Raw genomic sequence first — 27,516 nt, forward strand, 5'->3', positions numbered from 1 at the left:
CCACTCACAATAGCATATCTATTGACAGTCATGTGACCCACGACAGCAACAGAAAGGCACAGTTTGGCCAAAATAAATGCCTTTTTTTTTTCAGGTCCCTTTAAAGTGTAAACACAGGGCAGGAGATAGTTCCTCTCTGGCTGTCCTGTCAGGAAGGCCTTCTCCCCTTACACCCAGGCTAACTCTGTCTCACAGTTTAGAAACAATACACAACTCACAGTAGCATATCTATTGACAGTCATGTGACCCACGACAGCAACAGAAAGGCACAGTTTGGCCAAAATAAATGCCAATTTTCTAAAGTAAACACAAGGAGATTATGGACGTAGGCTGAAAACTTTCAGACACTCACCCCCCAGTCTCAGATCTGGGTTGAATTCATCATCATTCTTTAGCTCACTTTGCCACCTCAGTTCAGACCCAGCTCTATGGAAATCAGTCTTGACCCTGTGCCTCATGGGAACATTCCAGCCCAAACTGCCAAGCCAGGTCTTCCCTGAACCGGAAACAAGCATCCTTGGGACCGGTTTCTGGGTAACACCCTACATCAGCCAGGCGTGCTTGAATCCAGTGGCAAAATGGGCAAAGGACCCACATCTGGGCATACCCTCCCAACTTAGGGTGAACAAAGCAAACAGAAGGAGATCATGGACGAAGGCTGAAACATTTCAGACACTCGCGCCCAGTCACCGATCTGGGTTGAATCCATCATCATTCTTTAGCTCACTTTGCCTCATGGGAACAGTCCAGCCCGAACTGCCAAGCCAGATCTACCCTGAACCAGAAACAAGCATCCTTGGACTGGTTTCTGGGTAACACTCTTCCTCAGCCAGGCTAGCTTGAATCCAGTGGCAAAGTGAGCAAGGGATCCACTCTGGGCATACCCATTGGGCACAGGGTCAAGACTGATTTGCATATGGCTGGGTCCAAACTGGAATGGCATGTTGAGCAAAAAAAGGATTTAGGCCCAGATCTCTGTACTGGGGTGAATGTATGACATTGTTCTGCATTCTGTCCATCAATTGTTCTTTTTGCAATTTTCTAAAGTGGCATTTTCAAAATTGCAAATCAAAGCCCGACTTTAGCATGAAAGAGTATTTTAAATTACGATACATTTTAGTGTAAAAATCATTCCTCTATCGGCTCCCAGTCTGAAGTTAGCACTTATTAGGTGTAATCTGGCAACTCAGTGTTAGTTTATGGAAGGAATCGCCTTACAACAGTGGGAAATGACTTTAAGAGTTTTTCACAGCCTGGTCATATAAAACCTAAACCCCATTGTTCTACTTTTAAGTGCCATGCACCTTGCCCTAGGGGTGGTTAGCTCCTACCATAGGGGTAACATACATTGTTTAAAATAAGTTTTAGGCCAGGCAAAAGGTTTAAGTCAAATGGCCCTACAGGCTGCAGTGGTAAGCCTGAGATGTGCTGCTGCCCACTGGTAGCATTAAATTTATCAGACACAGGAGCAAGGAGTACCAATTACTGGAGACTTGCAAGTAAATTAAATATGGCAATTAGGTATAGGTCAATTTTAGCATGTTTTAAGGAGAGAGATGAAGCACTTTAGCATTGGCTAACAGGAGTAAAATACACAGAGTCCTAATGTCAACTAAAACAAGTTCAGCAAAGTAAGGGAGTGAGGTCAAAACGTCCTGGGTAATACCACCCAAGGATGTCACGTCTAACACCCTGGACATTATTGCTCCACCAAAGTCACACAAGGGCCACCTCTGACCTACCTCTAAAATACAATAACCATGCATGTAACAGATGGCATTAGGAAAGAATCACATCATGTGATTGACTATATTTTGTTATTTTAGAGATTTTATAAAGCATAAACTGCAGAGAAAAGTCATGCACTGTATATAAGAAACAAAATGGCTTGTGACTCAAAAACCTGGGAGAGTATGGTGACTGCTCCAGAAAATGGTTAGTAAATAAAGAAACGGAGATGGTGAAAAAGGGGATCAAAATGATGAAGAACTAATTTCTTAAGGTTCAAAGTGTCTGAGCCGAACATGTTAATACCAGATATGACAAACTAAGACAAAGCACTGGGGCAAGGTGTACAGCTGATCAAGAGTTAAACTTATTTTGAAGTGGAGATGTGATAGTTTGAATGACCTAAATAAACTTATGGATGGTACCTGTTGATAGCTGGATGGTATCAAAATACCCAAAGATGAAGCAGAAAGTGTCCTCAAATTAGCTATAAACTGGATCAGTAGTGACTAGTTTGAAATGAGAATATCTGGATTATAGTGATTTAGACATTACAAACACCTACTAGAGAGTGCCTTCAGGCACTTTGTTGAGAACAACTGCAGGAAACTACAACATTTACAATAGACGTGGGCCTTGCATGAGTAGTTTCATGAAAAGTGATAGTTCCCCAACAATTTATGGAGAAATTACAGCAGTTTGTTTGCCTGTTGTGACAAATTGGTTTATTATTTTAGATGGATTGAGGTCCAATGCAAGTAATAAAAGCACTACCTTGTTCGGTCCAGTTGAGGGTTTCTGTGATTTAAACATGAGCTCAACCCCTGTTAGCTATGGCACGGAGCACTAAAACAGTTAAAAAGTCAAGCAAAAAGCACAATAAAATTGAGTATTATTTAATGAACGAAATTACACCACAACAGTAAAAATCCGATAAAGGGAAGCAGAGAGATGTGATTTTTTTAAAGATTGTGGGAAAAATAGCACCAAAAAGCACAACGCACTTATGGTAGTAAATAGGCACAATAGACTGGGACCTAGGTGCTATTTCAGGCTGACCATGTGGAGCACTGGTTGGATATACCCATCAGGTTTGACCCAGTCAGATGTTTTACCTTGGGACTTAGTCTATTTTTTAGAAGTCAAAAACTGTCAGCACGGCAAGGCAGCAGGTTGTGTCTGAGGACATACTCATGAAGTCAGATAGTCATTGGATGAGTACACGCCAAAGCCATGGGTTTTAGAAGAAAAAGCTTGTGGCTGGAATGTGCTCCGGGACGTTCTCTTATCAGGTGGATAATTTTGGTGCTTCCACCTGGTCCACACTTTTATTATCAGACTTGGCTTCTTTTTTGGTACTCAAATCATCCAGTGGAGCAAGGCTGTGGCTGAATCTTATGTTGAGTTTCACAAGGCCAGATACCTTCTTGATGAAGGCCCATTAAACAAGATTTTCTGCTGCAGAGAAGTTTTGAGTGGGAGAAACATTTTTCCTTATCCCAGTTAGCTTGCTCCTGGGGTCTTTAGGCTAGGGAGAGTTGTACTGGTTCTCCGGAGGTCTTGAAGTTCAAAACATTTCTAAGTACCAACTTATCAGAGTAGATATAAGACAAAGCTAAGGATCTCAGGGCCTCAGGAAGGGTACTTTGAGGGTCACTTTGCACTCAAGCAGAGGCCACTATCAGGCTCCAGATTAGGTCCAAATGGTACTGGTCAGCAGGACAGTTCAGGGAAAAGGCCTCTTGCAGCTTGTTGTGGACCTGTAGCTTACACAGGCAGTCAGCTTACTAATTCTTGAAGCACACTTTTTTGTTTTGGGTGAAAGTGGGCACAGGTCCTCCCCTTCAGGTCTTATCACAGGTCTCAATCTCCAGGTACAGTCCCTCTTCTTTTCTTCCACAAGTCCAGAGTGTTCTAAAGAGGATGACTGGGGATTTCACAATTATGTCTGGCAGCAGCTAGTGGGTGAGGATGACTCCTGGCCTCTCCCTAATCAAAGGGGTAAAGGTTCCCCGGGGTACAACAACACACTTTTACAGCACTTATTGTTTGCCCTATAGCAAACAGCCCCATAGTGCCCCTCATTCTCAAAATGCAAGATAAAGGAATTCTTCTCCTCTTGTTCAGAGGGTCAACCTCAACTGGTTTTCCTACCAGGTAAACAGAAACCCCTCCCCAAACCCAAGCATTATTTTCCAATCTGGGAGCAATTTTCAAGACTCTGCATGGTTATTCACTAGCTAAGCTTCAGTTGGAGGGCTAATGCATGTTAGCCTCCATGAGCTTCAGGTAAAGGAAAGATGATAACTGTCTACAAGTTACTTTTCCAAAATATTTATTAGGAATCGAAATTCACCTTTGATTTGTGCTTTCATTAAATTTTAGAAATTGTTATTTATTCATTTTATTAGCTGGTTTCTAACCAGAGATGGCAAAAATATTTAATATTGCTTCCCAGTGAAGGGGTGGCCTGTTAATATTTAAAATGGGGTGTTTCTCCTGTCAAAAGGGATATTTGGATAGGTTGGGCTGCAGATTTTGAATCGCAGCAGCCAGACTACAGAGGCAGGCCTGGAGTCGTGGTTGCCTGGTCACACTAGTGCTTAGTACAGTAATGCTGTATTTCAGGGGCAAAATGTAAATTTCCATTTGACAGACATGTTTCAGGCACCATAAACTATGGCCTTATAGGGAAGTTAAATAAGCCAATCAGTGGTTAGTCAATTTTGACATGTTTTAGTGGTCAGGGAAATTATACTAGGGCTTGGTTTGCAGTGTCCCAGTGCACAGAGTCCACAAACCAGCAACGTCAGTCCACAAAGAAACAGGGGTAACCACACAAAAAGAGGCACTTTCTCACACCTACCAATGCCAATGTGGAACAGTACAGTGAAAGGTGTTGAAGCTGGGGCCAGTGAAACATTCGTCTCCAGAGGGGAATCCTTTCTAGCAGCACAGAGGTAAAGGGAGAAAACTATTACTGATTAACATCCCAATTCAGTTCAAACAATGTGGCCACACCATAATCTACACTGCAAATTAATCTGAGTTTAGTAGAGTTTCATTATAAATTTAGAAACAAATCAACATAGATCAATCTCAGCATATTCATATAGAAGTACAGAAAGACCAAGATGAGACCAAATTTCCTAAAGAGATTTACCCTATCTGATACAAAGTAGACGACTAGCTCTATGACGATAATGCAGACGATCAGGAAAAAGAATTGAGTATTCCATTTCATCTGATGATTCTCCAAAGTATCTATGAGCAAGCTATTTCTCCCTACACTACCTTAAAGGAACAACCCTGAGCTAAGAAGCATTCGATAAGGGTGAAATCAGAAAGGTGTCAACTGTTGGAGTCTCCACTAGAAGACACGCCACCTTTGGGTCAGATAGCCACACAAAAAAGCAGAAGCATAGGTCTGCTCCCAGTGAAAACCTAATATGACTCTCTTATCCCTCAATTAGTTAATTACACAGAATATATTTGAGTGCTGACTACGCATGAATATAAGCTTCTACAATATCTCAGATGAGATCAAGATTACCCTTCTCCAATACTGCTAATTTTGATTAGCAGATGGCAAAAAGAGTTGAAAACTTCCATGGAGTTGCAGCAGGATATTTTAGTGGGGTGCGGTAGCATAATTCCTTCCCACTCCAGTGCTGCAAAGGGAATGATGGAATAACAATGAAAGCGCATAAAGAGTGCGATTTCAGGAGTCTGAAGAAGGGGAGGACAAAGGGCTGATCAGATCCAATACAAATACTCAAATGAAGAGATTGTGTGAACATGTTTAGACGATCTCAATCATTGTTTCATTGAGTTGCTTGATCAAACTGCACCAATTTGATCTGGGACACATAAAGGGTAATTTTCACATCAAAGGAAGTCTTTTGGTAAATGAAGGCAGAAAATTTAGACATTTGATGGTGACTATTGTGCCTCTGTTAGAATTGCCATTGTTGCCACTTTAGATGCAGCCTCCAGTCACCTAAAAGCTAGTACTGTAGTTCCTGATTTGAACTAGGACAGGAGTAAACTGGCCCACCTCTCCACGGTACACACAACCCAAACCTTACTGTATATTGCAAACTTAACAACTGATACTGGGGCAGCCATATGTAGAACAGCCAAGGGGTTGATAGAGTCATTGCCTTTTTTCTGAACACTAGTATAGTGGCGAGCATCACTTCCAGAGAAAACCATTTCCTAGACCATCTGATAAAACAGTCACATCGGGGGTGATGTAAATATACCATATGATTCTAATGAACATAGAGTACATGATCTTTCCTGTTTTCCTCAATACATGTTGCTCTAGCAAAGTTGATTTATATATAACTTCTCGCGGTTTGTGGTTTACATCGAGTCTGAGTGGCTGTGATAGAGGATTTTCATTTCTGGCCCCTATGGCGATCCATATAGTCTCAATACACTGAGTACCTTAACTGCACTCTTTCTCCTGAGAGTGGAAAGGGGGAAAAAGGTGACATCTTCCCTGGAAAGGGAGTGGCAATAACTGTTAACACTGAAGGTGAGCAAAGCCAGTAGATTTATGAGTGCAGTTTCTAAAGTGATGGTTCCCAGTGTGCGCGATCACTGAGAGAAAGAGGTGCCTATACATCCCCAGTATCGAACTCTGGTACCACACAGCAGAATTTAGAGGCACCACAAGCAAAAACCGGCCTGCATCTTATCTGTTTTATAGTGGTGTAAGCTTATTCAATGATACAAATCTGAATTGTAAAAAATGGACCTAGAGGTAGAACCAAACCAATCAGTTCCGATAGTTCACAGGTATATTGAACATCAATCCAAAAGCACCTTTCAGTACTTTCTGTATTTCCTGCCTAGCCCTAGTCCTTAGGGTTTGCAGGCATTGTTCCATTTACTCCCTGCAGCGCTTTTCAACTACAAATTGGCTTGTGCTAATTGGGCTGAAAATGGACGTGCTGTCTTCTCACAAGTTGACTTTAAAATGGGTTTCCATGCGACTCTGAAACTGGATGGGTGTTGACCATCTTTTCTTCTGTAAACAGCTTAAGGGAGGTGCAATGGTCCAAATTTTAACTTGCAGTAATTGCAGTGCTCGCAAGAATTATTGGCGGTTCGCAAGAGTACAACTTCACTCTCTTCAGCCTCTTGCTATCGGACGGCAAGCATAATGTCTAAATATTATTAAAAATAATTATTAAAACAACTTTTAGTTTTAGAGAATTTAAAATGGTCCAGAAGGAAGCATCCCCCGTTGAATGGATGATGGAAAAGACAAAGTGGTGATTTACAATGTGGAAATAACATCGTGTTTTTTGAAACCACACAGTTTAATCCGAGTTACCAAAGTACTTACGAAACAACCGTTTGTAAAGTTCGCATTCCGAATTGCAGATGTTTTGCTTCATAAACCTGATACTCAGATTTCTACATTTGGTTCCCCTATAACGTGAGTGCGAAATGGAAACGAGGTTCGGTGGCGGCAGTAGGCATGGCTGCAGTTTGTGGCAAAACAGGTTTTGAAAGTTCAACGGGTGGGGGGTTTATAGGGAGGTAAAAAGCAAATAGATGTTTATTTATAGAATATACAATTGACTTTCAACCATATAGGGCACCCAAGGGGGTGGTCAAGTGGCAGCTCCCCCATTGGGGCGTGGGGGCGTCGCCCCACTGCTTTCTCGCGGTGCGAGAAGGCAGAAACATGCCTTTTTACGGCACACCACTTTCAAATGTCACCAGCCGCCACTGGTCATTTACATTATCTTGCAAGGAGTCAATTAAAGCACATGAACGAAATTATTGAGGAAAGCTCCTAAGTGTCTCATGGTTCTGGCACCAATCGCTGTTCAGAGACTGTGGGTTAGTGAGAAAAGTCTACTGGTTTCTTTTTGCCTTACACTCTTTTCAACTTTTGCTGTTGTCACGCAAAAGAAAATATTTTCGCAATTTGTATAGTACAATTCTCAAAGAAATTGACTCTAATTAGGTTGTGCCAGGTCGAGATTGTCTCGCGACCTTGGATTTAATGCTGCATTCCTATGAAAACACAAAGGGCACTCCAGGTTATTAAATGCTAGTGATCTAATTCAACATAGGCATGCTTTGTACATAAAATGCTCATTAATGTTCTGTCAATCGCCTTTAGATGGTTGCTTTTTGTGAGAATTTGTTGGCATAATCAACATTTGTCCTTGAGTCTACATATACAGATGGATGTGTGGGTGTCATTCTTTGTAAACCTATTTTTTTTTCTAAAGGAGCGTTTCATGTTAAGCTCTGGTTTTCAGTCTGAAAGTACAGAAGTGTTCTTTCTTTCGTGCACTTTACATCTAATTCCTCATTGGTATTGAAAATTCAAGACAGGCTAACAGTTTATTGTTTTAGCTCAAAAAGACTATTATAGTCACAAGTGAGAAAATAATTAAAACACTTCATTTCACTTTGCATTCTCTTAGCACAAACTCCTTTTGCATAATTTAATTCTCCGTTTGCCACAGGTTTACCATGCGAACTGCTATACGATTTTTTTTTACACAATTACATTATTGTACATAGCATTCATATCAAAATAGTGAGCTCCCCCACCTCAATTTCCATTATTGACATAATTATGACTTTCTTGGTACAGGGACTCAGGAATTTTTAGCTCTTATTCCCATCCCTTTACCATGCAATGTTGAGCCTCAGACCCGGAATGGGGAATTACGTACGGACTGTGGAATAACTGGGTCCCTTTGCTGCAAATAATTCCTAAATTCGTAGCTTGTTTCTCCACACAAATCATGCTTGCTTTGAGCATGCGGTGTTTGTAATTGAAAACTTAGGTGGAATTACTAAGGGTAAGTCTGTGCTTTACCGGCCCTGAATGTAATGCCATTCTATTATTCTTTTATATCAATTTTGAGGCTTTTAAGATTTCGTTTGGAAGTTCCCTGGAGAGTTAGAAGTATTAAAACATAATCTCTTGGAGTAATATTCTCAATAATACTCACAAAACAGACACTACCCTAAGTATTAACTGTTTTATTACAATTTTACAGGATAGATTTTTAAATATTAATATTTTACTCTTTTTGGTCTTTGAACAGAAATCTTTCAGAAGTGATCATTATTTCTGTTTCTTTCTGTGGGCAAACTAAACACCTGCATTAACACGCGAACGCCCTCTATTCAATAAGCCATGGTGGTGAAGCCTTTGGATTCCCAACTATTGCTGGCGTAGCGTTAGGGACTTGAAGTTGACGTTCATGCAAGAATTCTTACAGGGTCGTAGCTTGGTTAATCACGTTAGGTGGGCGTGGGTCTTAAATTTCCCAACAAGCTGCATTGTGTACACGCCTACGAAAGACAGTGGGAGGGCTTAGTCAATGCAGTGTGAGGGGGAACAGAGGTGGGTGTAATGGGCGAAGTAGAAGCTTTAGTAATAATTAATTGGTAAAGTACTGACATTCTTGGTTGCATAAATATACACATGGAGACATAAGATGTAACCCAAGTTAACAAAGTGCTCTAATTACTATTTGTTTGCATAGTGAAGTATTATATCACCAAAAATTGTTTACTGTATTCCTTTTTTGCTCCCCATGCCATTCCAGTTTGAATCCAGCCATTTACACATCAGTCTTGACCCTGCTCCCTATGGGAACAGTCCAGCCCAACCTGCCATGCCAGGTCCTCCCTGGACTGGAAACAAGCATCCTAGGACCGGTTTCAGGATTTCATCCCTAATCAGCCAGGCTAGCTTGACTCCAGTGCCATGGAGAGCACAGGACCCACGTCTCGGCATAAACATCCTGGGTCCTGTGCTCACTGTGCCACTGGATTCAAGCTAGCGTGGCTGATGAGGGGAGAGGCCCCACAACTGGTCCCAGGATGCTTGTTTCCGTTCCAGGGAGGACCTGGCTTGGCAGTTCGACTGGACTGTTCTCATGAGGGTCTGAGTCAAGACTGATTTGCATACATCTGGGTCCAAACTGGGGTGGCGTGGTGACCAAAAAAGTACAGTACATGGCAAAAGAATGATGGATTAAATCCAGATCATGGTGCCTGGGAGTGAATGCTTGCATTGTTCAGCATTCCACACATCATTTGTTCCTTTCAATTTAAGGACAATCTCTAATTACTTTCATCCAAGTTAGGTCCTGACTCGGAGCATTCAGCGGTCATGCAGGGTCCACATGGACACGCACATCTTGCCACACGACTGAGGAGCCTATCAAGGGAAAGAAAGATACGTTCAGCATGCCACATCACATGTAGTAAATAGATAGCCAAGATTTGAAGATCTTTCTGATTTTCTCAAGCTGTGTAAGATAGATACGTATGTTCTGGATGTCAGGTATGCTATGTTAAATGGATTTTATAGCACATTCGCACAATTTGTATAGTCCTGATCCACTTTCAGAATCTGCCACCCGTTACGGATCTGGTATTCTCGTTTAACAGAGCCTAATTGGTCTATTGTTACTGAATTTGTTTGTGCTTTAAATTAGTTAGAGGTGAGTCATTTTAGTAGGCAAGTGTATAGTCCTGATTGGTTATATTAGAGCGTGAACAGCAAGACCTGGTTAAAGATATGGTTTTGATGCCATTCTTTGTGTATGTAGGTTTGGCTGGTTTAAGTCAACTTATTTAGGATGGCTTATGTGTAGATAGATGTGTGATAATCTATAATACATCAGTATCACATGAGTGCATGACTAATAAGGGGGCAAATTGTTCGCCAACTTAATGGCTTGTAACATGTGATGCACACGGTTGTGCCAGAATTTGTGCATAATGTGTTTTGTTGTTGTATGCAATGGGCAATATGGCATCATATGGATGTGATTTTAGAGGGTAAACACTGAGTTTTATGTACAAGATAGTTATAGGAGATGTGTTTAATGTGTACTTTCATTGGGGGATGATGTGCGATCAGAGCTTCATCAGGATGTGCTATTGAAACAGCAAACACTTAGCAAGGGTTGACTTGGATCCGTTTTTGTGCAGGATGATGCCAGGAGTTGTGCCTATAGTAGACTGTAAATGTGATGCAGGTATTCTGACTGCTCAGATCTGCTTGGCATAGGGCTGTCCTGTGAAAAAAATGTAGAAGTAAAGGATATGGAATCTCGATGGCCACAGAGGCAGACATCCCCCATCAGTCATTTTGTGAGGCTCAAGACATAAGCAAGCAAACTAAATAAACAATCTGACATTGGCCATCATCTCTTTGATTGTGGTGTATTCAAGACAAGGAAACCCAACATGTGGGACCAACGTGCTTTACAGGTGTAGCCAAGAAACCTACTCTTTAAAAATGAAATTGCTTAATAACTCCTTGTCTCTTCCACATCAGAAGTGGAGCTGGCAATCTTCCAGGAAGATTGTGAGATACAAAAAGTGGCACGTTCAGAGGCCCAGCAGGAATTGCTAGAGGCTGTCACCCTGCTAGAAGCATTGAATGGAAGCTCCTTCTATTGTGATAGCCCTCTGAAAGTCAGCATTATTGGAAGTTCACTCATCCAAAGGGTAAAATGGCATTTCACTGAACAATACCATCCTACCGGAGACTGACAAAACCCAATGTGTCAGACATTCTCAATACCAAGTTCTCCAGGAGAGGTGGCCTTGAACTGGGTATCATACAATGCAGCTCGTTGCTAGGATCTGTCAAAGGCTTCTATGTGATGCTCATTTATAGTCTCACATGCGTGAGAATACTTATTTGCTAAGCTTGCTGACATGGGAAGTATTCTACAGCTTCCTTTCCAGGTGACTGAATGTTTTGGAGGCATTCTACCATTTTGAGCAAGCTGTTAATTCAACTACTAATATTAAACTGTGCATCCTCTGCACTATCTCTGACGTAACAATTGCAGGAATTGAGGCAGCTATTTTTTCCTATGTACTGTCCAGCAATGTTACCTTAGCTGGGTTTTTACTATATCGCACACCCGGCTCTGCTTCGAATTTCATAGCCTCTTTAGCATATATTTTGCCTTTCTACTTCCTGAGGTTTTGGAGCTTTACAGTTAGTGAAGTTCTTGATCTCCATTTTGAGAAAGCTTTGTGCTCGGTGGCAGCCGCATTGGTTGTGGGTTTAGAAGCCCTTTAGTTAGTTCAACTGGTAAACGCCCCTACTCATAGGTTGGGGCACACACTGGTTCCTATTTTTTTTTTAACTTAACTAGCCGAGTGGTGGATCCCTCTTTCACTCTTCTGTGGTTGGATCCTTTTGCTTTACCCTTTCAGATCTATATAAGCACACTGTTTTCTATATCCATCTCTGGCCAACCGTCAAGGCCCGGAAATGTGCAAAGTTGATCTCTGCGGTTTTTACTCAAGCCTTGGATGTGAACTACCCTGTCTTAGATGACTGTGTAGACACAGACCATTTTGAATTGGAAGAGTGGATAAGAGGTGCACTGGATCATATTGCACCCATGGTACATTTTACTAATAGGAAAACTAAGGATTTGGCAGAATGGTTTAGTGATGAGTTGCTTGTCCTGGAAAAAATTAGCAAACGCTCAGAATGCATCTGGCAAAGAAACTTTAACCCTATTGACAAAGCCAATTACTGAGCCACCTTGAAGGAATTTCATAGTCACATTGGGGTCACTCGCCATGATTTCTCTGCTGGTAAAATTGAGGTGGCTCAGAACTCTTTTTACGAACTCTTTTCAATATTGAAACTGCTATCCTCTGTTGATCAAATCTCACGATATACTCCACCATCAGAGGATCACTGGAATGTCTTTGCTCAGTTGTTTGATAAAGTTGCTTCCATCTACTCGACCTTTCCTGAGACTGTTAGAGATGCTTCCCTCCTCCAACTATTGACAGCTGTCAAATCAGGTGCCCGTACCGACCCTTCACCTGCTATTTTGCAGTGGGGGATGGATGCGATAGCACCTTTGTTACATGACCTATTTAATAGTTCCTTTTATACATGCCAGGTCCCCCAATGTTGTAAACATGTCATCATATTGCTGCTTCCAAAAAAGCCACTATTTGATCTCACTAAACCAGAAAACCTCAGGCTCATCTAACTGCTCTCCATTATCCCATAAGTAGCACAGAAAAAAGAAATCAACAGTTTTGGCTTTCATTGAGACAAGAGAACTTTTCCACTGGACTCAATCGGGTTTTCTTCCTCATTATGGTACAGAGTCTATTGTTCACCTCTGAGTCTATTCATCAGGCTGTGGATAGAATAGAGACTACAGCATTGCTAATGTTTGACCTCAGCACAGCCTTTCACACTGTATCCCACAGCCTTCTACTGGAATAGCGGTGGAAGTGCCTTGTGGTGCCTCGCTTATGTTTTGCAGAACAGCATCTTTTAGGTGGCACTAAAACATTTTTCATCTAAGGTTTTTCCTCTGAAGCAGGGGGTGCCTCAGGGCTCTTCTCTTAGTTCCACTTTATTCAATCTTGATGTGCACCCCCTGGCTGACCTTGCCAAGCGCTACTGTTTTAATATCCTGTCGTATGCTGATGATATGCAGCTAATTATTACCTTGTCCCAGGATGTAGCCAACACGCCGGTTTGGCTGAGATCTTGCCTGTTGGAGGTGGCTGGATGAACCTCAGTTGCCTTAAGCTGAATACTGGGAAAACTGAAGTTCCCATCCTAGGCAAGCAGCTCTCGGTCTGGTCATCTGCTTGGTGGTGATGGAGCAGGGTTTCGCAAAAATGAAACCTGTTTGAATCAAGTACCCCCATAATACGTACTAACAGTAAGTAGACGTGGTAAATCTAACCTGCACCCACATAAACATAGGGGAATTGCTTTGCGCATGCCTGAAATAACACGTAAATAAATAATATTGTAATAACTTAGAGTTTTGAAATTAATCAAAAGAAGTTGCACGAGTAGGCCGCATGTGTATCCGTGTTTGCACGTTGCATCCTGCTTCAAAGGTTAATTATTAATGCCGTTTTTACACTAAAGTTATGCTAGGTAACATTAATGAGGAAGTAGTGCAAGGTGGTTGGGAAACAGTGAAGATTTAATTGTCATATAATTAATAATTGTTCGTTTCCATCCACTTTTGTGCGCTGAATTAAGCCTCCATTTTTAAAAGTTGACATGACTGGGAGGGGGGAAGTTTCCTCGGAGCGAGTCTGCTCTGACATGAGACAAGAAAGATGACATGAAGGAGTGAAGGCCAGAGCGTCAGATGACTGCCAATTGTTGTACCAAAGAGTGAGACCGGAGATGTACTCTGCGAAAAAATTGACTGATGAAAGAAGAATGTGCTCAAATGTATCTTATATGGGGAATGCATGAATAAACTGAAATTTGGACCATGGGAACCATCTTGTACAATAAAGTTGTTGAATAAATGCAAAGTCATGGTGGTGTGACAACGCCACCTCTCCGGCCCACCAATCCCTGTGTGAGTTAGAGAGTAAAATGCAACATTTGAGGGATGGTTATGTCAATTTAAACTATAATTAGGGTACCTTTAGGGGCGTGTCTTTGTAGGAGAAAAAGCTTAGGCTGACAGTAGAGAAGAGGGGAGATGCGTGGCTGTCCGTCGGTTTGCAAAGAGGCCTAGCTGTTTCTATTCTGTCCTCTTCCTGAGCAAATTTCTTGCATTTCCGGATTACCTCTTTGGGAACCTCCATCATCTCTTGGGTCCAGGGGGTGGTTTTTCCTACAGACCGATAGGTTTGTATCTAGCCTATGTCGTTCTCAGCATTAATGTACCTGTCCCTGAATCTTTTGTCTCTCCACCTATCCACTCCGTTAATATTATATTGATATGCCATTCCATTCAATAACTTTATTTCGGTCTCGGGGACCATAAAAGTACAGTTCAGAGCAATATAAAAAAGACAGTATATACATTTATATCATAGATAGTACACCATCATAGAACTACTACGTATGCCAATATATGGAAAGAAAACTGTACATACAAAAAGAGATGAACCTGATTTGCAATACATGTTGGAATTCTCCACCAACCTAGACATGATTAGTTATTAAAGTGCAGGTGCAAAAAAGGTCAGTTAACAATTAAAACAAATACATTTGGGCAACTATCTCAAGTTAAAACAGTAAAAATATGTGCAAAATAATATCAAGATAATTATTAGTTTAAGAAGGTCCGCTGAGCGTGCCACATGGAATTTAAAAAGCGCAAAACAGCAAAGACAGTAGGGGCACTAGTATCATATTTTATGACTCTATATGCCACAGCGCATTGTGTAAAACCTAGATTCTTGCATAGTTGGATAAGCCAGCGCTGGCGTATTAATCTGTAGGCGGTGCAGAAAAAGAGGACATGTAAATCTGTCTCCTCCTTGTGACTGCGGAGCGGCAGAATTTCCATTCTAAACTGCGTGTACAGTTTTCTAGCCGAACTTGGGTGGATGTCATCCAAAAAGGACTCCATTGAATATTCGTCTTCAATTTGAAGAAAATCAGCTGTCAAACGGCCACAGGACGAACTTTGGATGACTGATAAATTATGCGTTCTATAAGATCTTATCAGTTCCAGTCTTGAAGTTAATGGGCATGATTCTTCTGGTGATTTCCAAAATTCTACTTTTCCCAGGTTACTACAAAGAACCCTAATATGTTTGAACCAGGGTAACTTTGCAGAGCCCGGGTTGCTCAATATCTCTTTAAACTTAACTCGATATGTGGCCAGTTCCGGGGTCACCCATAGCCTTTGCCACTAAGTTAGGGGTCTAAGGGCTATCTCTTCACAAATAGGCCTAATGCCCAAGTCCAAGCATAAGGGAATGAGTGGTTTGCTGGGGGGAGACCTAACAAATGTCTCATAAAGTTGTTCTCAACTTTATTCAAGCTGATAGTAGAGTAATGACCCCACAATTCCGCCCCATACATTGTAGCACCCCTAGCTTGGGTTTTGTAGATTTCAACCACTGGCCCTGCAGGTTTCAATGTAGAGGTTCTATAAAGTTTCATAAGCCCTCCCACTGTCTGCGCTAGCTTATGGCTTGCCTTGGTCATCTGGGGCCCCCATTCCAGATGCTCTGTACGAGTAATGCCCAGGTAAGCAAAGACCGACACTCTTTCCAGTGGTGTACCGTGTAAAGATGGGTTAGAGCGAGACTTGTTGGCAGGGTTGAAGACCATATATTTTTATCTTTGATGTATTAATCTCCAGCCCCCGAATCTTACAAAAAGCATCACAGCTGTCAAGAATACGCTATGTTGATATGCATTATTTTAATAAACCTGTTGTCTCTTCATGTTCATCTATCCTTCCGTTGCTGAACTATTTTGTCTCTTACTCTATCCACTCCTTCATTGCAACGGAACGGACAAAGTAGCAATGTTTTATGTCGTCACTAATAGAATTCTAACTAAAAGAAAACAAAGAAAGATATTGCCGTATAACTTTGGAAAGGAAGGGTCAGTAGAAGGAGTAATACTGATGTCAGAAAAGGCCGCGCTGACATTGGTCAGGCTGCGGGCGTGTGCCGGACGATGATTGATTGATTGGTGTGAGCCGCACTAGTATTGGTTGAGATTTTGCTTACGTGACAGTGCTGTGATTGGTTGGTTAGTGTGAGACGCGCTGGTATAGGACGAAAGTTAACCAATAGAGTGAGTAGAATTATGAATAGATTGTTTTTGTTTGTACACGATAAGACCCATTAGTGGAGGAAGTCAGAAAATGAAGTTACTGCAGAAAACAAAGAATTTCTTTAACCCCTTCCATGCTGCGCAGATTCCGCCGCTGTGCTGACGGAATCTTGCGCGGGCGTGGTCATGACGGAACGGTTCCGTCATGAGCACAGCTCAACCGTGGCTCATGACGGAACCGTTCCGTCATGAGCACCGAAGGGGTTAAGAAAGATAAACCAATTGTGACTAGAGAAGGAATCTCGATTCCGCCTCAAAAAGCGCCTGCTTCTTTTATGATGTTAGAATGAGGATATCTCACATGAATGTGGTTGGAAAATTGGATTGAATATACAAAAGGCGATGGTGTTTTAGCTTTTCCACAACATGGTACTTTTAATGTGAGGATATTGCAGAATTTGAGAAATCGAAATAATTCCTTAGTCCCAAATCCTAGATTGACTCGGTACGATGCATTGGAAGAATGGGATGTGAAAGCATTTGAGAGAGAAAAATATAGAATTGGTAACATAGGTTACAGGAATATGATGTTACCCCTTTGAGAGCAGGGATGAAAAACTGAAAAGATGGAGAAGAGCTGTAGTAACGGAAGGGTTGTACCCAGTTTTAACTATTGATGAGCAGACTGGAGGTAAATGTAAGGAGAAAAGAAACCATTTGGAGACTCTAAGTGTAAGAGGTGATATGAATGATTCTGACGATGATGAATTGATAGAAGTCATTATGAATAAAAAACCTCCACCATATGAGGAAAATGTAGGGGTTGTGACTCCAAGTGCCCCCAACTGGGATCCCCGTTGACTCTGCAAGCTACAGATATAGCGAAAGTAATGAAGGAGAATGAAGCAAAGATGTTGAATAAGGCCGGATTAGAACAGGTTGAGAAAATGAATCAGTTGAATTTGAATGCAGAAGCATTGATGGTACCGGTAACGATTCGTCCTGTAGTACCATTGTATGGAGATAGACAGAATGTATCAAAGGTACATGCATTAGCCGTGCCAGGTAGCAGCATTAGGAGTTGTGCGAGTGGGGATGGACAGGCAAATGTGAATAACACTTTGTTAGATCTTCTGATTAACAAGTTGATAACTGGGACCCTACAGATAAATGTTCAATTTGAGCTCAGAAAAATAGGGCCAAATGATACTCCAATAGCAGGGAGTTCAGCAGGTCCCTCACCGGAAGAATTACATAATTGGATAAAAGAAATGACGAAGCCAAAACCACAACCACAGAGTATAATGGGAGCCAGTTGAAGGTTAACTTGAAAGAGATTATTGGAACATTAAGCCCAGACAGATTAGGGACTATCATGATGATGAATTGTTTTTTTTGTGTAAGAGTATTACCTGGAGGGCAAGGAATTTACATGAGAAAATATCTGATACTGCTAGTGAGTATGGAGTAGATATAGAAAAATCGAAGGTGTTGCAAAAATCATACAGATTGGCTTTTACTGACAAGGACTTAGAAAATTTGAATGCTTCGAGGAAAAGGTTACAGATAAAGGAGATAATTAATATTCTGAAGAAATTGGGAGATGTGGCTCATTGGAAAGTTAGATGGTCTAAAATGAAGGAAGATGCAGCAAATAAAGGAGCGACTAGGTTTCCCATGAAAGAAACCGAACAGGTTGAAACGGCGTGTCGATGAGATAAGTACCAGGTGGTGTATATGTACATGTTCGATGGTCAAGACAGGATATATTGTCTTTTACAAAGGATTTTCCTAGCTTGAGAGAAAAACCGGTTGAATGGTACAAATAGGTAGATAGGTTTGTAAAGGTGTGAAAAGTTTTGTTAACAGATCTAGATGGTCTGTTTGATATTGTTGTTCCAGCTGATTTATGGACAGAGTGTAAGATTACTGTTGTTTGGCCAAAAGAAGAATACCCTAGGGATCCTAAAACAGGTGCATCATCAGAAGAAGTAATTAAAAAGTATAATCAGTTAATCACTTTCTTAAAGGGAAAAATCTCTCCAAAAGTAACAGATTGGGTTACGATTGGCAGAACTACCCAGGAACCGAAAGAGTGAGTTCATGCCTACTATGAATGACTGCTTCAGGTATTAAAACAGTATAGTGGTTTAGAAAATACTGGAGATAAAGACATGAGGCGTTTTGTGTATCGTTTTGTGTTCGGATTGAGGCCTGAGATTAGCAACATGATACAACAGCTTTTCATCTGTTGGGAGAGCAAGACAGTGGATGAAATTCTACAGTATGTAAAGTATTAGTATTGTGGTGATGAAATTGACAGTAAACATAAAGGAGAAAATGATGTGGGCACAAGTGAAGGTAGCAGAGCAACAAGAAAACAGCAATAATCAAGCAAGTGGACAGAGTCAGAATGTACAGAATTACAGTGGTGGTAAGGAAAGGGAAAAATGAGTAAGGAAGAAGCTATAAAGACATTTCCTTGCCATGCATGTGGAAAGTTTGGACATTGGAGGAATGAGTGTAGAACTGCTAGAAAGAATAATGGGGGAAATCAAAATTGAATTCCAAAGATGCAGAATGAGGTGGATGTAAACCAACAGCAGCAAATAGTTACGCAACAGTTACATGTGCCACAAGCTCCCATTTCAAGTAATGTGAATGCTCAGGTGCAAAGGTACAATGTGAATACCGGATATCACGGAGTAGACCTGCTTGGTGAGAATCAAGGTGTGAGTCAGCAGTATTGGATGCAATGCAATGGAAATGATTCAGACTCATCTAAATGACGTTGGCTGAGGGGGGAGGAATAGTGCGTACTTGGCGCATCCTTAGGGGTAGATCAGTCAGGTCCATTTGTTGACGGGAAGGTGGAAGGAAATGATATTACATTCTTAGTGGACACTGGTGCTACCCGTTCTACTGTGAGAGCAGCAGAAATTCCAAACCTACCCCTCTCAGGAGAAACTATCCAAGTTGTAGGAGTCTCAAATAAGCATATTAGAAAGCCAGTCACAAACCCAATAGAAGTTCGTATTGGAAACTTTAAAGACATGCATCGGTTTGCGGTATGTGACTCGAGCCCAGTTAATCTCTTGGGAAGAGAATTGCTGTGCAAAATGAATTTTACCATCTATTGTAACCCAGATGGAATAGCATTTCAGACCCCAGATGAAGATGTAGAATTTAAGATGATGCTAGCAAAACAAGGGACAGAAGTGAATGAGTGTTTTTCGCTTCTCACTGAAAAAAATCTGCCTGAAGAATTAAAAAGTACAGTGAATCAGGATGTGTGGGATTTTACAGGAAAATAAAATGGTTTTATGACAAGAGTAGATCCGATTCAGATAACAGTGAAGAATGGTGCTGTGTACCTAAACACTCCACAATAAAAATTGAGTCAAGAAGTGATTGCAGGAGTTACTCCAGTATTTGATCAAATGATTGAACAAGGAATCCTAAAAAAAAGTAATGAGTAGTCCCTGTAATTTGTCTATCATGGGTATCAAAAAGCCCCGAGAGAAGTACCGGATAGGGCAGGATTTGCGAAAAATAAATAAAATTGTAGTGCCCTGTTGCCTAGTAGTGGCAAATCCAGCAGTGATTATTTAAAAAATTCCTTGTGATGCAGAATGTTATACGCTGATTGATTTGTGCCAAGCATTCTTTTCAATTCCTTTGCATCTGGAAAGCCAATATTCATTTGCTTTCAGGTTCGAAGACCGCATTTTGGCATGGTGCCGAGTCCCTCACGGATACACAGATAGTCCCGAAATCTTTAATCAGATCTTGGAAAAATGCCTAGAGACTTTAGTCATGCCAGGAAATTCGGTTTTGGTTCAGTACATTGATGACATACTGGTGGCATCAAAGATACGAGAGGCATGTGTAACAGACACAATTGCCTTATTGTACCACCATCTGGCAGACGGAGGACACAAGGAGTCCCCAGCAAAATTACAATTTTGCGAACAGGAAGTACAGTACCTTGGACACAAAATAGAAAAGGGAATGAGAAAAGTAACCCTAGAGAGAATCTGTGTGATCAAACAGATGAATTCACCCAAAACTCAGAAAGAGGTGCAAAGGTTTTTAGGAATGGTTGGATATTGTCACCAGTGGATATGTGGTTTCTCACTGCTTGCAAAACGCCTACAGAAATTGACACAAAAGGATGTGAAAGATCCAATTGTTTTGGATGATGAAGCTATGGGTGCTTTCATAAAGTTGAGAAGTAGTCTCAGTAGAGCACCTGCATTGGAAATGCCAGACTATACAAAATAATGTGCACTGTATTGTACTCTCATTCCTAACTCATAAACATGGAATGGCAGAACGTCCAGTAGCTTACTTTTCTGCTACCCTGGATACAGTGAATGCAGCATTGCCAGGATGTCTGAAAGCAGAAGCAGCTACTTGCATGAATCTGGAACAGAGTGAACCGATTGTGATGGGTTACCCTGTCAGAGTATATGTGCCACATTCTGTTGAGACTCTTTTGACTTGCACTAGGACCCAGTATCTCACTTATAGTCGGCTGACTAAGTATGTATGAATAATTCTGGGTGCTGAAAATGTGACTGTGGTCAAGTACACTACTGTGAATCCGACAACTCTATTGCCCACTTCCCACTGTGAGGAAGAGAAAGAGTAAGCGGATCATGATTGTCTGGATGTGACAGAGAAGCACCAAACCTAGGCCAGATATTGTTAGTCCTTTGGAAAGATTTTTTTTGTTGATGGATCGTGTTTGAGGAATGAAAGAGGTGAATTACGCATTGCCTATGCTGTTTGCACCCTAGAAGGAGTTATTGAAGCATCCTGTCTGAAAGGAGTAAACTTCACCCAGATAGATGAGCTGAAAGCTCTGACTGGAGCATGTAAAGTTGCCAAAAGTCTGAAAGTAATCATATTCACAGACAGCCAGTATGGATTTGGAATTGTGCAGGATTTCGGCCAGCTATGGATGCAAAGGGGATTTCTGACTTCAGGTTCCCCTATACAAAATGGTAAATTTGTGAAAGAGCTATTGGATTCTTTACAATTGCCCAAAAGAATTGCAGTAGTCAAATGTGCCGCACATCAATCAGGAGACAATTATGTCACAAAAGGCAATAAATACGCAGACCAAATTGCACGTTATTGTGCCCAAAATACAATGGCTCTAAACAGATCAATTGAAAGGGGAAATACTGAATGCCATCTTATGTTTATAACTACAACAACATTAGAAACTTGGGATGAGGTGAGGCAAATGCAGGAAGAGGCAAGTGATGAGGAAATGGAAATATGGAAACTTGCAGACTGTAGAAAGAGAGCAGATGACAAACTATGGGTTTATCAGAATGAGAGACCAGTTTTACCAGACTCTTTGCTTTCTCACATGGCCAGGGTGTACTATGGACATGCACGTATCGGAAGAGACGCAATGATTAGACTCTTCAAGTAGACCTGGTATAATCCGAAGTTCAGGGTCATTGCAGAGAGCCTTTGCCAGAGGTGCATTATATGTCAGCAGTGAAATCCAGGAAAAAGACAGTTGTAAGTTGGGGACAAATTGGGAGAGCTGGAGGTCCATTTACCCGACTCCAGCTTGATTTTAACGAGCTTCCCCCTTGCAATGGGCTGAAATATGTCTTAGTCACTGTTTGCTTGTTCTCTCGCGGGGTGGAAGCCTACCCCACGAGAAGAAATTACAGCCTCACAGTGGCCGAACTAATGTTGAGAGAGCTGATCCCTAGATTTGGAATTCCAGTCACTTTGGAGACAGAAACTCATTTTAATAATGAGATAATTCAGCTGATTTGTGCAGCATTTAAAATTGAACAGAAGCTGTATTGTACCTATCGACCAGAAGCCTCTGGCGTAGTCGAGAAAATTTGTGGCACTATAAAATCCAGGTTAGGGAAAGTGTGTGCCTCCACATCACTGAAATGACCCGACACTTTCCACCCACGCTGAGTCTGAGAAGCATCCCTGACAAAAAGACTGGATTGAGTCCTCATGAAATCCTCATGGGAAGAGCAATGAGACAGACATATGTACCAGCGAACAAATTGATGAGTATATCTGACGATCTGGTGCTTGACTATTGCAGAGGATTGGCCGAACTGGTACGTTCTGTGTCCCACCAGGTTGGAGAAGACGCCACAAAACTACATCAAAATCAAGCTCACGATCTGAGTCCTGATTAGTGGGTCTACGTCAAAAAACACGTAAGAAAATCGTGTTTAGACCCCAGGTGGCACGGACCTCATCACATCATCCTGATGACGACAATGGCAGTGCAGTGTGCTGGCTTGCCAAATTGGATTCACACGAGCCACACCAAATGAACCATAGATCCACCTGAAAGACAGAAAGTGCCACAACCGGTGGATCAAAAACAAAGGTCAGTGGCTGAAGGGTGTGAAGCTGATGAATCTAAAGTGACAGATTCTAACAGACAAACAGATAGTGAACAGCCAAGCACAAGACGAGCAGAGTGGACGAGTGCTTTTAGGGTTCCAAAGACTGTCGCTAAACAAGAAAGAAGTGAGTTCACTGATGATCTAGAAGAAAGCAAACTACAGCTGAACCTAAAACAGGTGAAACTATAGTTGAACCAGAAAGAAGTGAGTTCACTGATGATCCAGAAGAAAGTGAACTTCCAGAAGACCTTGAAACACGTGAAACTGTATCTGCACCAGAAGAAAGTAAGTTCACAATTGAAAGAGAAGTTATTATACAAACAGAAAAACAGGAGGAAACTGAAAATAAAGAAAGTCAGCCAGAAGAAACAGCACACAAAAGAACCTGTGAACCAGATGTAGAAGGTGAAAACGTGGTCAAAGAAACCAAGAAAGGGTGATAATTGGCCAAGTGGAGTGAAAAGACTAAAATACACTATTGTGAAGAGAAGGTTAAGAAAAAGACGAGCAAAGTAATGAAATATCCAGTCAAACAGATCAGGAAGAGTCCGGAAAAGAATTAGTATGAAAAACACAAAGAGTGAGAATTCCAAGTAGAAAATACAGAGCACTTGCGTGGACATACCTGTTTCTGGAAGAACTTGAAAGTTGAGATCCAAGAGAAGAAAAAGAAAATTCTGACACTGAGCAAGTTGATGAAAGCAAACTAAGACCTCCTTAAAGAACTGTGACAAAATAAAGTGAAACCTTGATGCCTCAAATGAAATAAAAATTCAAAGCAGTCTAAAGAAAAATAATAGAAAGAATGGGGGAAAGAAAAAAGTCTTAAAGTGAAGGATTACACTGCTATTTTTCCTTTATTTTAGAAATTTAAAGGCATAGATAGACTTTTACATTTTTATAGAGAGACAATGGCTGAAGCAGAAGTGACTGAAGTTCCAAAACCTAGTTTAAGATGTAGGTGTATTAGAGCTTGCTAATGTAATGTCTTGTTATTAACATTTATGTTGATACTATTAACTGTTTTTATACCTATTCTAATGGTAACTGACAAAAGAAACAATACTAATGATGTAACAAGTGAAAGAATGAATGATGGCACTAACGAAACCACAAATACTAAAATAGTACCTTTCGATGGAAGCATACTCCATCATGATAAATCAATTAGTGATTTCTCGTTAAATGTCTTTACCAAGTTACTCTATGAATATGTTGTAACAATGAATGTGAGTGACTGTTATGTGTGTACGCAACTGCCTTTGTCTGTTTCTGAAGGAGTGACTTATCACCACCTTCCATTAACCTATAGTGTGTCTTGTAGTATATTTACCAGCCTATTCTATGTTACGGGGAAACTGGAGTACCATTATTCCAATATAGAATTAGTATTTTCTGAAATTCCTGTTATTAAAGAATTGAATAAGGTGTTTAGTGCTAAGAATGCACGATATATGGGCACATTTTTCCATATTACTAAAACTTTAGACATAGAATACGCTTCTAAGAATAATTTAACCTGTAGTTTAAGGGTTGAAGAAAGGATTTTCGTGGAGATGGTAGAAAATAGAAGAGAAAGTTTCCAAAAGAAAGCTGCTGAACAAAAGTCCTGAATACCACCAGGGGACTTTAGAGAGGGAAATTATGAAAAGGGCAAAAATTACACTGCAAAGTCTCTAGACTGGTCACAGAAAGGGAAGATTGATCTGTTTAGAACAAGGACTAACTATAATAACTACTTTATTGGTTCTAGTGAATGTGAGCATACCTTTCAAATTACTGGAGGTTGGGGATTGAAGGGTGGAACTGATCCTGTCTTTCCTGGCGTTTAATATGTGTGTGGCAAGAAAGCATATTATAGGTTGCCTGCACATTGGCATGGAAGTTGCTATTTTGCTATTGTCTTTGCTAAAGTGTATCACATGGACCACAGTAAACACAAACTGAATGAAATAGAGCAAGGACTACCACGTAACAAAATAGCAAGTTTCTCAGAAATAGTAGGTGATATTTTTGGTGCACTGATACCCTCAGTTAGTCATTCTGAATTCACCCAAAATTCAAAAAGTGTCCACAGTGATTGACCAACTATCTACAGATACTGCTGGTGGATTTTTGATGATCAACACAGAAATGGTTGCAGTCAGATCGATGGTTTTGCAAAATCGACTTGCCCTTGATATAGTATTGGCAAAAGAGGGTGGAGTCTGTGGAATGTTGAAAGTCCAACATTGCTGCACTTATATCCCAGATAAAAGTAAAGGAATTGAGGAATATATAAAGAATATTACGAAATTACAGACAGATTTGACCCAACTGGAGTTTGACGGTGTTTGGGAGAAACTTGGTAAGACTTTCTCCTCAATAAGTAATTGGTTTTCTACCTTTGGAAGTAGTCTATTAGGGAACATACTAATGCCAATAGTCTCAATAGTAATAATAGCTCTAGTAATAATAACAGCATATAAATGTTGTAAGTGGAGAGGAGAAAGCAAAGAAATATTAAAGAATAAAAGAAGAGCGAGAAAGAGAAAGAGAGAAGAGATAGAGTTAGAAGAGATGAAAGGAGAATGAAAAGATTTAATTAAAGATTTAGATGAGGGTGCCATATAAAGAGAAAAGAGTACAGAGTTTTAAAAAATGAAATAAAGATGGTACTCGGTATGATAGGTACTTTATGATGGCTTCTAAAAGCCATCAGAGGGGGGAATTGATGGAGCAGGGTTTCGCAAAAATGAAACCTGCTCGAATCAAATACCCCCATAATACGTACTAACAGTAAGTAGACGTGGTAAATCTAGCGTGCACCCACATAAACCTAGGGGAATTGCTTTGTGCATGCCTGCAATAACACGTAAATAAATAATATTGTAATAACTTTGTGTTTTGAAATTAATCAAAGAAGATGCACAAGTAGGCCACATGTATATCAGTGTTTGCACGTTGCATCCTGCTTTAAAGGTTAATTATTAATGCCGTTTTTACACTAAGCTTATGCTTGGTAACATTAATGAGGAAGTAGTGCAAGGTGGGTGGGAAACAGCGAAGGTTTCATTGTCATATAATTAATAATAGTTTTTTTCCATCCACTTTAGTGTGCTGAATGAAGCCTCCATTTTTAAAAGTTTACATGACTGGAAGGGGGAAGTTTCCTCGGAGCGAGTCTGCTCTGACATGAGACAAGCAAGATGTGCTGAGCATCGCAGATGACATGAAGTAGTGAAGGCCAGAGCATCAGATGACTGCCAATTGTTGTACCCGAGCGCAAGACCGAGGATGTGCTCTGCGAAAGTATTGACTGATGAAAGAAGAATGTGCTAAAATGTGTCTTATATGGGGAATGCATAAATAAACTGAAATTTGGACCATGGGAACCATCTTATACAATAATGTTGCTGAATAAATGCGCTCTCCGGCCCACCAATCCCTGTGCGAGTTAGAGAGTAAAATGCAACATATAAGGCATGGTCATGTCAATTTAAATTATAATTAGGTTACCTTTAGGGGCGTGTCTTTGTAGAAGAAAAAGCTTAGGCTGACAGGAGAGAAGAGGAGAGATGCGTCGCTGTCCGTCGGTTTGCAGAGAGGCCTAGCTTTTCCTATCCTGTCCTCTTCCTGATCAAATTTCTTGCGTTCCTGATTACTTCTTGGGGACCCTCCATCATCTCCTGGCTCCAGGGGGTGGTTTTTCCTACAGAACGATAGGTTTGCATCTAGCCATGTCATTCTCAGCATTAATATACTTGTGCCTCAATCTTTTTTCTCCCCACTTATCCACTCCGTTAATAATCTATTGATGAGCATTATTTTAGATGAATCTGTTGTCTCTTCATCTATCCTTCATTTAGGTATTATATTGTTTGGCATCATTATTTGCCGAGACCTTTTGTCTCTTATTCTATCCACGCCTTCATTGCATGATGTCATTGCATAAAAGTCTGTTTTAGATGTAAATTGTCTCAGATCATGAGGCTTGGTGTTTATAGTTGTGACCTGATGCAGATGAGCATTTACTTTAAATTTTGAGATAAAACTCACTTATGACCTCCTCATAAGTCTTCCTTGCCACATGAATAACAAAGTGAGCTTCAGCTCCACACCAGAACCCTCCAAAGCAAAAGTTAGCCTCCCATGCATCCCATCCCTTCCCAACATGGCCGGCCCATATCACCCTTGACCTCTATAAGAGGAGGACCGGCCCAACCCTCAGCCTGTTTTTTTTGGTTCTGCGCTGCAGATTCTCCAGAGCGTGCTCAGGTAAGTTGGGGCGAGGTCCTGCTCTAGCAGGTCCCATGGCCCAGTGGAGGAGGCCCTGTTCGAGCCGGCTCATGCAATGGGTTTTTCCCCGCCTTGTGGCTCCTGGCCCTCGAGCTGCCCCTTTTGTTTTTGTGGCTCTGCTCTAGCGGGCTCGGATGTTTGCAGGCTCTTGGAGTTTGTTTGGCACTGCACTAGTGGGTCTCCTCTGACCTGGGTTTCTCTTTGCTGTTCCTGGGTCGCGCTGTGCTCACATTCGTCCCCACCTCCCTTTTTTCTTAGGACTGTGTCCTGGTGTGGGGATGCTGGTTTGTTGGGGTAGTGGTGATACCTTTCCTGCCTCCAGGATTGGCGCCTCTCCTGACCGGTTTCCCGCCGGCTTCCTGCTTGTTTGGAGTTGCCTGGCTGTTGATGGTCTCTCCACCTGCTCCCTGTATGCGCTCCTACCTGTGTCTGTGTCGGGGCTCCAGGTCCTCATGTACGGCCAGCTTGTGGCTGAGCCTTCTTCGTGAGGGACGTCGCTACTTTTCTGTGCCGTCGGCTGGTGCACAGGACGAGCTGGGG

General features: G+C 41.3%; 1 long non-coding RNA gene across 1 annotated transcript in view; it reads left to right on the forward strand.

The window, feature by feature from the left end:
• Window positions 1-26,012, forward strand: part of LOC146860551 (uncharacterized) — a 42,700-nt gene extending 16,688 nt beyond the window's left edge. The window contains exon 3 of the long non-coding RNA XR_014979168.1: window positions 25,794-26,012. This is a non-coding gene — a long non-coding RNA (uncharacterized LOC146860551). The remainder of the gene's footprint in view (window positions 1-25,793) is intronic.
• The last annotated feature ends 1,504 nt before the right edge of the window (window positions 26,013-27,516 follow it).

This window comes from Triturus cristatus, chromosome 3_1, assembly GCF_964204655.1.
Source record: "Triturus cristatus chromosome 3_1, aTriCri1.1, whole genome shotgun sequence".
Classification (NCBI taxonomy): domain Eukaryota; kingdom Metazoa; phylum Chordata; class Amphibia; order Caudata; family Salamandridae; genus Triturus; species Triturus cristatus.